At 41.3% G+C, this 13,971-nt stretch overlaps 1 protein-coding gene and 1 non-coding gene across 4 annotated transcripts in view; one reads left to right on the top strand and one right to left on the bottom strand.

Moving 5' to 3' along the window:
* LRCH1 (leucine rich repeats and calponin homology domain containing 1) overlaps window positions 1-13,971 on the bottom strand; it is a 310,046-nt gene that overhangs the window by 229,098 nt on the left and 66,977 nt on the right. The window lies entirely within an intron of this gene.
* LOC143986234 (U6 spliceosomal RNA) lies at window positions 9,325-9,431 on the top strand. Its single transcript, XR_013276448.1, has one exon. It is a non-coding gene; the product is annotated as a U6 spliceosomal RNA (small nuclear RNA).

The raw sequence follows: 13,971 nt of genomic DNA, 5'->3' as shown, positions 1-13,971 counted from the left end.
ATTTGTGTACAGTGTTGTAGGACTGTGCAATTGTCAAAGTGCGTCAGCGCTGAAAGCTAAAAACTGGTCTGGGCAGGAAGAGGGTTTAAGTGCCTAGTAAGGAAGTGGTTAAAGAGGTTGTAAACCCTTGTTTTTGTGTTTTTTAAATAACAAACATGTTATACTTACCTCCACTGTGCAGTTTGTTTTGCACAGAGTGGCCCCGATCTGCCTCTTCCGGGGTCCCCCGGCAGCGCTGGTGGCTCCTCCCCACATCGAGTGCCCACATTGGAGAAGGCTCTCCTAAGGTGGACACCCACGAGGGCACACTCCCGAGTCCTGCTTCTGTGTCCATTCACACAGAATGCAGGACTCAGCCCCGCGCCTCCCAGCACCCACGTAACTGGATTTGACTGACAGCAGCGGGAGCCAATGGATGCACTGCTATCAATCTATCCAATCAGGGCATAAGATACCAGCTAGAGCTGGTGTGCTCGTTCCCGGCTGGAGAAAGATCTGTGTCAGGTAAGGAAAAACGGGGGTGGGGGAGGGCTGCAGCACCACAGAACGTTTTTCATCTTAATGCATATAATGCATTAAAGTGAAAAAATATGAGTGTTTACAGATCTTCTCAAAATCTTTAAAGAGCTTGTAACGAGTGGACCAAAATCCTTCCTGAGATGTGTACAAACCTGGCAACCAACTACAAGAATTTTCTTACCTCTTGTGCTTGCCAACAAGGTTTTCTCCACTAAGTACTAAGTTATGTTTTGCTTGGGGATCAAATACTTATTTTACTCACTGAATTGCAACTTAATTTATAAAATTTGTATCATGTGTTTTTTTTTTTTCTGGATGTTTGTTTGATATTCTGTCTCAATCATTTCAAATATACCTATGATAAAAATTAGAGACCCTTAATTTCTTTGTAAGTGGGCAAACTTACAAAATCTGCAGGGGATCAAATAATTATTTCCCCCACTGTATATAGGTTCCTTTGCTCAGGCAGTAACACTGGAGACAGCTTCTGCCAACTGAATTTGCTAGAAAGTAAAGAGAAAATGAAGCATTGGGGTTATCTATACTAAGTCTGAAAAGTAAAACTGAACGGTCCTCCTAAAAATGAATTTATGGTCTCGGTTCTTAGTAGTTAGTACATACGTGGTTACCAGTACATAAACAAATAAAAACATTTTCATCCACCAACTTATTTTTACTGCATATTTGGCATCAGCCTGACCCTAATGACTATGAGAAAGTTTCTTGTGGGTAAGGAGTTGCTTCCAAGCTGACATGACTTTTTATGCTATATACGAGTAAGCATGTAATAAAATCAACTTGATAGCCTTGCAACTGACAAAACAGTGGTTTCCCGTGCTGAAGTGCAGTCACTCCCTCCCCTCTGCAGCTGTATTATATTTTTAGGGGTCTGTTCATGAGAACACACAACCCTTCCCCGCCCTATGGATCTGGGATATATCTTCTGACACAACTTGGGGTACATGCACACAACTGTTCTTCTGACTTGTCAGTCGTATCACAAAGAGGCAGGTCTATGGAAGACTGACTATAGATTTGTATAGTTTAGGTAGAAGAAAGTAGTGGTCATTATTAAAGGGCAGGTCCTCCCAAAAGTGATATTTTTTTTATGAGCGGAGCCTGGTGGTCAGAGTCAGGGTTTGGCTTTCTATCAGGGGAGTAGATAAGGGGCATATGGCCACTTTAGGAACGAGAGCTGCCAGGCTTCCGTGCTGCAGCTTACTCCACCTCCATGTGTCATGGATGGACAACTTGGACGAGAGAGAGAGGGGAGCTATAGCACTGTCTGCTGGACCCACAGCTCAGGCAACATGGCACAGGGAGCCAGAGAAAGAGAAAGCTGCTGAGGGACGTACAGCAAGGGAAGCAGTGAGAGCCACAAAGAAGGCACTGCTGTGCAGGGAGGAGAGAATCACAAAGGGCCTGGAGGGGGACCACACTGCAGGTTGGGCTGTATGTGACACTCTCCTGGCCACTGCACTCTGTACCGTGGATTGTATAGGACATGCTTCTGACCACTGCACTCTGGGCTGTGTATAGCATATTCCTGACCACTGCACTCTGGGCTGTGTATGGCATATTCCTGACCACTGCACTCTGGGCTGTGTATGGCATATTCCTGACCACTGCACTCTGGGCTGTGTATGGCATATTCCTGACCACTGCACTCTGTAAGCTAGCCTTTGCATGACATACTCATGAACACTGCACTCTATTCATGGCCATTACACTCTGTAGCCAGGCTGTATATGACATTCTCCTGACCACTACACTCTGCATGCTGGACTTTATATGACATGCTCCTGGCCACTGCTGTCTATATGCTGGGCTGTATATGACATACTTCTGTCTGACCACTGCACTATTTACAAAATTATTATACTGAGGTTTGCATATGTTGATTAGACTGTCACTTATGGCACAGTAATTAAAGCATATTTTTTGGGTACAAGGACTGTGCCGTATGTTATCATGTACACAGTGAGAAAGTTCAAGTTTTAAGGCCCTCCCACTATAAGTGCACTTTTGCCATTAAAAAAATTTGCTGCAGCATGCTGTGCTACCCACCTACAAATGTTTTAGGTGCTCAAAGCTTGGAAATGTGTAGAAAATCTGAATGAGAAAATGTAAAGTGTGCTAAAATGGCACCTGGGCCATTCCAGCAACTTCTTGTGTTGACAATGCAGCAGGGCAGCCACTTTATATGGGTCTCCGGAAGTCAGTGGCAATCTCTATCGTTGCAGTGCCTACTACAGTGATTTCCAGCTTCCATAGGAGTTCCCACAGGAATGGCATATGCATACTTATATTGGTCTAAGCTGGGCCAATGAAACTTTGAAAAAACTGCAATACCTAAACTTCAGCTTTTAAATAATTTTTAGTATTGTTGATTTTTATTATTATGCCTAAGCATCATTACCCACACACACAATGCACTGTTTGCCATGAGTCAATTGAATCATAGCTTAGATAGTAAAAAGGAGCAGTAAAGCATAACTATGCAGGGAATGGATCCTAATTGACTCCTAATGGAGTCAATTGGCCTTGTACAGTCATTTTAGCTCCCTATAACCTTGGTACCTTAGCTGTCAACAATGGCTTAAATTAGTTACAAACAAATACTGTTGCCTGATCAAATTCTACTATGAATTCAAAAGTGTTGAAGGGTTGCAGAAACTCTGTTATTACAGCCAAGTTTTTCTCCCCATAGTGGATTTTCCATAATGTATAATATCATTAACAGCAGATTCTGTCAATGAGTACGTGTCATGTCACATCTTTTGGAATTAAGTGGTAGCGAGAACTGTCATGAAGATCCAGCCACCAGAGATCCCATGACAAACAAATCATTAGCACATCAGTGTTCATCCATTACTGGAGCACCAATCTTGGGAGGACTTCCCTTTCCATAGACATATATTCTTAACCAAGTCATCTAATAAGCCTAGGGTCACACCTCTGCAATGAGTTTGCATGGACATTTATGGACCATTTATTTGAAAGAGCTGCTATACCAGCGGGAAATGTGGGCAAGACGTTACTGACTCTTTACCCAAAATGCACCCTGTGACACCATGCAGTTTGCGGCATCTTAATGGCACCCACGTGTGTCTGCTAAAGAGCACGCTTTTTGTCTGCAGGTCAGGAACCAGTGCGATTATGCATACATAGGACTAGGTTCCCACATTCACATATGCAGGTTGGGAACCGATTAATCATTTCAGGAGCGGTTGCCCTGCAGGTGCGTTTTAAGAAAAGAGTCAGGAAATTTTTACCCACGTTTCCTGTAGGTACAGCAGCCCATTCAAATGAACTGACCCATTGGTGCAAACGCACCACCACAAAAATGTAGAAGTGCAAACCCAGCTATTCATTGAGCTGTGTTTGGTTTAAAGTTGCAAAAAATATCACTGTGCTGACTATTTAGGAGAACACAGGATCTTTTGTACAGAAGTGGAAGACTACGTTTAATACAAAATCCAAACAATACGCTTACTTACTGTAAACATAAAACTGATGTGGATACATTGTAAAAATAAACATGTAGAAACTTGTATCCTTGGCCTGTTTAATTTTATCCAAGATATTACTGGTAAAGACAAACCAAAACAGCTAACACTTTGAGGGCTCATGCAAACTGCAGCTCAAAAGGAGTTCAAAGAAGCAGCTGCTACAAGCTTTTGAGCTTTTATTTTTTTTCTGCCTCAAAACTCCCCTCCAAGTTAGCCAATGTGTTCATGGACACTATGGCTTTATCAGGAGTTTTTTTTTCAGGTATATGCTACTACACGCAGAAAAAATTCCCCACCAAACTTGCGTTTTTTGAGAGAAGCTAGTGCCCCAAAGAACACAAAAAAGCTCCAAAGAGCTCAAAAACATATGAAAACGTTTGTTCCAGCTTTTCGTTTTGTTTATACAGTGGTTAACAAAATAGTTTTGTTTTGATTCGGGTTTGTGAAAAATAAATGTGTATGCTCAAAAAAAAGCTCAAAGGAGCTTGAGGAAGCTCAATTCAAACATGCACAAGAGCACAAAAAAGCACAAGCTTTTAAATGTGCATTTGAGCCATGTTTTTGGCACCCACCAACATCCCCCTAAGATGCAATATACAGTGGACGAGGATGTTGTACCCCACAGGAAGCGATCAGTAGGCGGCACAGTTAGGCAAACTGGGAAGTGCCACAAACAACCAGCAACCGTATGCAATGCATGCTGTTACAGCACGGGTTGTCTGCAAAAACAAGTGTTATTCGACAAAAATTACAATATTTACAAATGGCAATTGCCAGGAGAGTCTCACCCGGAGCTGTGAAAGTGTGACTCAGCGAGAACTCAAGGGGAAAAACAGGAAGCAGATTCAATGTGGGTGGGCAATCCATTACGGCACCCAAAGTAGTTGCATAAATCAAGAGCTATGAGCGCGAGTGTTGCTTCTCAGTATCCTCATGGTTACTATGTCCTGGGTGAGACTCCCCTGGCAATGACCATTTGGAAATATTGGCATATCTATTCTTAGCTCGTGTATACTATACAATGGGGAAAATAATTATTTGATCCTCTGTAGATTTTTGTAAGTTTGCTCATTTACAAAGAAAATAAGGGTCTATATTTTGTTATCATAGGTGCATTTTAAATGATAGAGACATAATATCAAGCAAATATCCAGGAAAAAACTGAAAACAAATGCTATAAAATTAAGTTGCAGTTAAGTGAGCAAAATAATTATTTGATCCTCAAGAAAAATGTGTACTTGGTGGAGAAACCCTTGTTGCCAAGCACAGAGGTAAGATGTTTCTTGTAGTTGGTTACCAGGTTTGCAGACATCTCAGGAGGAATTTCAGGAGGAATTTTGGTCCACTGTCCTTTACAGATCTTCTCTAAATCCTTAAAGAGGAACTGCAGTCTGCTCACAAAATTTGTAATAAAAACATATTTGTTATTCTGAAGCTTCCCTCCAACCACTATTCATATTATTTTATATATAATGTGATTCTGTACTTTCCAAATATGCTGCAGAAAGCTTAGGCTAATGACCAGACAAGAAACAGGAAGTGGGCTGTATAAGGTATTTACTGGCAGAAACAAAAAATGTTTTACTATCCAAAAGTTAAAACAAGGGCAGAAGATTTAATAGATGGAAAAAATGATGATAACATGAATTTAGTTCCACTATAAGGTTTCTTGTCAACTCAAAGTTTTAGCTCCCACCATACATCTTCTATAGGATTAAGGTCCGGAGACTGACTAGCCAACTCCATGACCTTAATTTGCTTCTTCTTGAGCCACTCCTTTGTTGCCTTGGTGGCATGGTTTGGGTCATTGTGATGCGCCACATCCACGACCCATCTTCAGTGTTCTGGCTGAGGGAAGAAGGTTCTCATCCAAGATTTTACAATACATGGCTTCGCCCATTGGCCCCTTAATGCAGCAAAGTCAACCTGTACTTTTAGCAGAGAAACAGCCCCAAAGCATAATGTCTCCACCTCTGTGCTTGACTGTAGGGATGGTGTTTCTTATAGTCATAATTTTTCCTCCTCCAAACACGGCAAGCCATTTTGATGCCAAATAGATAAATTTTGGCCTCCTCTGACCACAGCACTTTCTTCCAATCCTTCTCTAAACGCTTTAGATGTTCATTGGCATGACTGTACTTTCTCGACGAGGGGGACTCGCCATTTTTGGAGGAAGAAAAATGCTGACTATGATCCAAAGAACCCCATCTCTACATTCAAACATGGAAGTGGAAACATTATGCTTTGGGGCTGTTTCTCTGCTAAAGGTGCAGACCGACTATGCCGCATTGATGGGCCAATATGGGCCACTACACTGATCTCTGACTTTCTGGCTTGTTTGACTATCCGTTCTGGTTACTGAACTTTAACTATGTTTTGACTACGTTTGTTCTATTTACTTTTATTATTAAAATTAGTGTGATTTAACTGTACTTCTGTCTCAGTCTGATTCATGGTTTCTGACACCTTCAAATGTTTCTTATCAAAACACAAGACACACTTAAATCAGTCTGGTAAATACAAAGGGCCTCAACTGCGGCCCCCAAAATATCCAAAGGGTTTTCTATAAAGAAACAAATAAACATACTGAATTTTGCATACATATCACCTTACCATGTGCGTTACTGCAATGACCAGCAATGCATGACACATGCATTGATACAAAGCACTGCTATTCTTCTTGCCAACATAAATGTGTTGCTGTTCTAGGTGTGGCAATGAAGTAGAATGCACCGAGGTGTGCTGCTGCAAATGCTGTGTGCACAATGTTTGGTCTTTTGTGGTATGTTACACAGCCCTTTGAAATTAATAGGCTGCCCTTATGCAAAGCACTTTAAAGCAAGCATTTAAAGTGTTGCTAAACTCAATAGTTTTTTTAATTAAAATAACAAACATGTTTTACTCACCTGTTCTATGCAGTGGTATTTCACAGAGTGGGCCAGATCCTCCTCTTCTGGGGTCCTCGGCGGCAATCTCGACTCCTCCTCTTTAGAGAGACCACCATAGCCAGCTGCTGGCTATGGGGAGAGCATAGTCCCCGCACTCCCACTCTGTGTGTTTATGAAGCCATGCTCCATAAACGTACACATCGGGACTTAGGCCCGTACCCCACTTCCTCCTCACTGCATCCGATTGACAACAGCAAGAGCCAATGGCTCGAATGCGGTGTAAAGAGGAAGGAAGGGGAAAAAAGATGTAGCCATGCACAGCGCCAATCTCATCTCTCCTCTCTTCCCCCTCACATAGGGAAGAAGGGCACAGAGAAACTAAAAAACTTAGATAGATATTTGTTTATATATCTTTTTGCTACTGTCCTACACACAAGATGTTTTTCATCTATGGACACTGATATCACAGCGGTGGTTTATTACATTTATCACTATTACGTTTATTTGTTTAAAGGGACACTATTGGATTGCCCTTATTCTTTACTGAGTTATTAGTCACAATAGAGGATAGAGAATATTTTTTCACTTCCATGATCACATAGGAGCGCTGTACCATCACTATTATTTTTTCACTTTTCAGGAACACTCTGGGTATCTATAATATCTACCCGGCACACATTAATTATTGTTTCTTCATGATTCTAGCACACATAGTAGCGCAGGGGATCAGGCACTTGAACTACAACTACTGTTGCTGCAGACAGCTCAATGAACTGTGAGGGCGCTGGTGAGGGCGCTGGTGAGAACTCTCATAGTTCATTGATTATTCCTGCAGTTCAGTATTGGAGAGTCTGGGGAGCCTGGCATTGCACCCATGATCTACTGATCACACAGCCTGTGAACCACTGGGTTTTTCTCTTGTACTACTATGGTGATTAAAAAGGTAGGGGTTCACTGTTTATCCAATGTGTGCTCTCCTATCAATAGAATATGTCAAACTGCAAGCATTGGGCAAGTTACACAAGTACAAGAATATGGGGGCTACAATACTAACCTGATGTCACTGTCCTGTTTCGGATTGTCAGTTTGGTGACAGTTGTGAAAATGCAACAATAACTGTTATTTACAATATGTATAATCTATAAACAAATTTGTTGCAGTTTCTGAGGACGGGAAGGGTGCTAATATGTAAATCAACTGATCTATACCAGACATCTACAAAATAAGGAAGACCATTTTAAAGTAATTTGTTTGGAAATGTAACATAAATCTTTAGTCCTACACTTCTTTACAACGTTGTCACAAGAACAACAGCCTAGTATTATGTTCACTTTGCCAGTACTCAGCACAGCATGTTCATAGTTCTACACATATAAATATAAGACAATTGTTATTAACGTAATTGTTTTTCACTCTGGGAGCTTGCAGCAACAATGTACCCGAATGAGACATATCCCTTTTATTGGAATACTTGGAATCACTGCACAGATTTACTGATGAACCACCACAAATGTAATTGACTTCCTTCTTCACAATGTTATTGTTTGTTCACAGTTTTATTCGTTTGCAGAATTGCTACAAATGCAAAACAGGAAAGTGACCTCAGCTAGGAAATTGGACTGTGTATTGTTCTGAAGGATGGGAACTATTTTCAAAAACTGTAGAGAGGCAGACAAGGTACTGCACACAGGTGCCCTCCTTCTTTAATTGGGTATATGTACGTTAAATCTGAACAGGAATGATATATTTTGCATACATACAATGGGCCAGCTGAGTAGGTTCAGCAGGGACCGGATGAACTTTGATCAGTGTGCAGCCATCCTGCTCAAACTTGATAGATTTCTGTTGAAAGGACATGTTGGAAAACGTATCCCAAACAGCGGCTGTGGCAATGTATGCAGCTGTCAGAATACAATGTCCAAGTGGAGGGGGAGGGGGATGTTCCTCCATACACCTTATTAGTGTGGCTGGAAGAATCGGTTACTTTTTTATTGCGTTTAGCGCACTGGCTGAACTAAAAAAGCTAGCTGTGTATGGCCAGCTTTAGTATGTAAATGTGATACCCGATTGGCCTCTCTGGAAACTGTAAATCTATGTAGTAGCCTAAACTATTATAGTGATGGCTGCAACCTTCCAGGTGGTGTGCCAAGAAGCTTATCTTTTGTGTAATAGCGTCACTCACTTGGCATAGCCCCAATTCAGGGAATGTCAACAAGTAGAAAGCACTCTCTAATTGGACATGGTGTTGGGGGGGGTTGATGTCATGATCGCCGCAGAACCTGGAAGACACTAGCCATCACTGTACTCACTTGGTATTCCAATCAAGTATCACATATGCAAGAGGCCAATCAAATATTACATATGCATACTTAAATTGTGCCAAGCAAGCAAAAAAATATAATTCTGTCCTCGCTTCGGCAGAACATATACTAAAATTGGAACGATACAGAGTAGATTAGCATGGCCCCTGCGCAAGGATGACACGCAAATTTGTGAAGTGTTCCATATTTTTGGGGTTTACCACAACTCTATTGTATTACACAAAATCAAATCATTCTGAATATGTTTGTAAATAAACAACTTATGAGATATGATAAATAGACAAAGCAAAGGGGGTCGCGGCCCTTCGCCTGGCAGCACAGCGAGTTCCCCTTGGGGGTGCACGGGGGGCGCGGGGCAGAGACCTCTAGTTAAATGTAAGCTATCTAGTGTTAAGGCTTTTTCTTCCAGAAGTTTACACGCAGACGTTACCTTAGGACACTTTAAATTGACAGATATTTTTCTAGTTGGATAAGAGTAATCCAGAACATCCACTACTCTCTACCAATGCTTTACCTTTTATTATGCCTATGTCTCTGTATGTAAGTGCCCATATTGGGTAGTTTATTCAACCACTAAGCCCCCCAACCAATCACAGCCTGCCTCTTGAACATATCCCCTACTCAAGCACAGCTTGCACCTTGCCTCGGGTTTAACAGACAATGGCATACAAGCAAACTGTGTGTCTGCATAGTGCCTTATGACTCTGGCCCCACTATCGGGAAGAAGAGATGCATGGTCGCATGACAGAACTTTTCAGTAAAAACATAACAAAAAAATAAAAATTAAGACAGATAATTTCTGAAACTGAGTAAAATCAGTTATGATGCCCACATGTTTGTGAAAGTGTCTATAAACATTGTATGCCCAAAATTACTTTAATACTGTGACATTGTTTAAATATATAAAACATGTTTATACATTTGTATTCCCAGATTCTCATTTCTCATTTAGTTCTGAAGTTTCCTTTAATTTATTCTGAGTACTTTCATATGTTCAATGCTGTGGTTTGGTTTGCAATGTGCTCTCCCATGGTGTGTTGCAATGCATCTCTTTTATCGAGAATTGATGGCGATTCATTGTTGTGCTCAGGGTCTGTTTTTCTGTTTTCTTTATCTGTTCTGTGTAAAAGTTATTCCATCTAAACTAAGCTGTGCAGCCTGTCATGAAAAGCTGAAAGCAGGCTGATGCCATGGTGATATTGTGTGAAGTTTTAGGAAAAACACAATAGATTCTTATTTCATGCTGTCCAGATTTCATACTCCAAAAAGCAAAATAATTGTGTGGAATTACAAGTGTGTTGAATTGTAACGTGGGCTCCAAGGACAAATTATGCAACTGATTGGAGTAGAGTTAACTATTAACTTCAATAGAGCACTACCTACATGCCTTGCATTACTTCCTACTTAGGTATATACCACAGATGCAAACAATCATCAAACTGAATCTATTAAAAAAAATGAGAATTTGTCTCTGTCACAATGTTCCTTATCACATGAGCACTGCAGCACAACTGATTGGCTCCTTGTGCTGCTTCTCCCTCTCCTCGTCTGAGCTCAGCTGTACAGTAGAATGCAAGAGGCCAAGTCAAAAATCCATTAATTACACTATTCTTTTTTTTTTAAATGCATTTAATTTTTATATTAATACATACAAAGCCACAATAATGTGTTTTTTTACATCTGCTTAGAGGTCAGTTATAGCTACATCTACACACTAGTGTACAAATGTAGGCAGAGGAAATGCTTTTCCCCTGCCTACAGCAGACGTATTCCATCATTCAAACTTGCGCTTCTTGGGCCTAGGCATCAACTGACTCGAGCCCACAGGCTGCTCATTTAAGGATTAAAGTAACCGTTTGTTATGTTAATAAATTATACTACTGAGGCATGTTTATTTATACAGTTAAGTGATTGTTTTGTGTTTTAACCACTTGAGCTATTTGGCACTGTGCTACTTTAACTGGTAACTGCACAATCATGCGATGCTGTACCCAAACAAGATTTATATCATTTTTTTTTTCACACAAATAGTTTTCTTTTGGTGGTATTTGATCACCACTGGCTTTTTATTTTTAATGATATAAAATTAAAAAATACCCCAAATTTTGAAAAAAAAAAAAATTTTTACTTTCTGCTATAAAACATATCCAATAAAAAAAAATCAAATTTCTTCATACATTTTGGCCACAATGTATTCTGCTACATGTCTATGGTAAACAGAATCCCAATAAGTTTGTAGATGTTATAACTTTCATGCAAAGAAATCAATATAAACTATGGTATAGACACAGGAATTTGTATTTATTTATTTCATAAATGGCGGTGTTGAGTGACTTACAGTGGGACTGCTATAGTACGGCGAGCATTCTAACACGGGGGGACTGACTTACTGACGTCACCAGTGACAATAATACAGTGATAAAACTGTACACTGACACTGTACTAATAACACTGGCTGGAAAGGGGTTAGCATCCAGGGCGATGAAGTGGTTAAATGTGTGCCTAACACAAAGGGAGAAGCTCCGCTTATCTTCCTCCCCCCGCTCCAGTGCCACATTTGGCACCTTTGGGGGGGGGGGGGTACCTCTGTGACAGGTACCCGTCTCCACCTCTGGGAGACCTTGCTGTGGCAAGATCTCTTGGAAGTTCCGCCCCCTCCTCTTTCCTCCGCCGCCGGGCAATTCAGAAAGTGCAGTGCTCTCTTACAGGCAATGGCGGCAGCAGCACCCGAGAGCCGACAGAAACATCAGCTGGGGTGAGGACATCGCTTGATTCCAGGACAGGTAAGTGTCCTAATATTAAAGTCAGCAGCTACAGTATTTGAAGGGCTGGACCTCCTTTTGAGTGTGTGTAATGTGTGCTGCTTTTACTAAGCACTGTGCTGTTTTTTCGCTTTTTACTCCCTTGTTGTTGTCTGTAGAGAGCCCTGTGTTGTGTACCTGTGCCTATACCAACCAACCTGCCACAGTAAATGTACTGCAACTGGTTGGCAAGCAGTTAATTAGGAATATTTTTACTGATGAAGAATGAAATCAAAATTAAAATAAAAAGGGACTTAGAGTCAGTTCAAACTTGAACCCCCACAGGGATGCATTTATATGGGCCAAAATCGCATTGAATAGCACCAAAAGTAGTGCATGCACTATTTTTCAAAAGCACCAGATCGCACGGTACCAGTGAAGGCAAGTGCACATTGGTTTGCAATCTGCATTTGTCGTGTCATTAGGAATACATAGAAACCTGCAGATCGCACACCCAGTGCATTTTGAATGTGGTGCTGGAAATGCACATGGAACGTGGGTTTCCCACACCGTGCTCTGGTGTGAACAAGCCCTTATGCATTAATGATGTAAGCAAATATTTTGGAAAATCATGAAGAAATATACAGAATAAATATTGTTCTTTTTTCTTTACAACAAAAAAAAAACTACATCAGTGCACAGGGGCTAGTTTACTAAAGCAAATAAACTACAGTGAGTATAAATCTTTGCACAAATCGCAATCACAATCCCTGAAACTAGCTACAGTAAAACCTTGGTTTGAGAGTAACGTGTTTGAGAAGATTTTACAAGACAAGCAACATTTTTTAATTTTTACTTGCTATACAAGCAATGTCTTGATATACAAGTAGCGTCATGTCACAACTGAATATAAAAGAGAAGAGAGGCGCCTCTAAGTGTAGCAATATGGTTACATTTAGAAACTCACATGGTTTATGATCAAAACAGGCACATGTAAGTATGCGGGCATCCAGGGTAACGATTTCCACATAGACCATCCTCCACACCGCCATGAACATCATCCCTTCCATGCTGCCCTCCACAAGCGGTTCAAGCCTCACTTTCAGATCGCTCTAGTGCAAGGTAGTCTTCCCGCTCACGATTGCAGACAGCTTTACCCCGGATGCCTGCATACTTAGATGTGCCTCTTATTTATTAACCACTTCCCACCCGGCCAATGCATATATACGGCCGGGTGGGAGCCGTCTACTCCTGATAGGACGTTCAGGAACGTCCTTCAGGAGTAGCGGGATCGCGCGCGCGCGCGTGCCCGCGCAGCGGCGCGATCCGGATGTGCTCGTGTCACCCGGACACGGCACATCTCAGATTGGCAGGAGGGCTCTGTGATTGGCCCTCCTGATCACATGATGGCCGTGTCCAATCACGGCCGTCATGTGATGTAAACAAACAGCCGGTTGCTAGGCAATCGGCTCTCCTCTCCTCACACAGAAGTCACCGCTGAGGAGAGGAGAGCAGAACGCTGCAGCCGGCTGATGATCAGTGAGTATGGGCTGCTTTTTACAGCTTTTTACTCACTGATCATCAGTGTAGTGTAAACACACAACACACCACACAGTACAAACACAGTCCCCACATATGTCCCCAAAACACACATGTCCCCAAAACATACATGTCCCCAAATAATAAAAACATGTCCCCCACATATGTCCCACTAAAATCACATGTCCCAATGATTATCTGCACACATATGTACGTGATCACCTGCACACATATGTACATGATCATTTGCGTACATATGTCCGTGATCACACAAACCAATTATTATACACTTAACGGAATTTTTTTTACCAAAAACATGTAGAAGAATACATTTTGGCTTAATCACAAAAAATCAAAAAAAAACGGAGTCGTGAATAAATAACACCAAAATAAAGCTCTATTTGTGCGAACAAAATGATAACAATTTGATTTGGGTACAGTGTAGCATGAC

Source organism: Lithobates pipiens, unplaced genomic scaffold, assembly GCF_037356315.1.
Source record: "Lithobates pipiens isolate NorthernLeopardFrog02 unplaced genomic scaffold, aLitPip1_a1.2 Scaffold_16, whole genome shotgun sequence".
Taxonomy (NCBI): Eukaryota; Metazoa; Chordata; class Amphibia; order Anura; family Ranidae; genus Lithobates; species Lithobates pipiens.
Note: the sequence above shows the minus strand (reverse complement) of the source record. Positions and strands in the feature narration are given on the sequence as shown.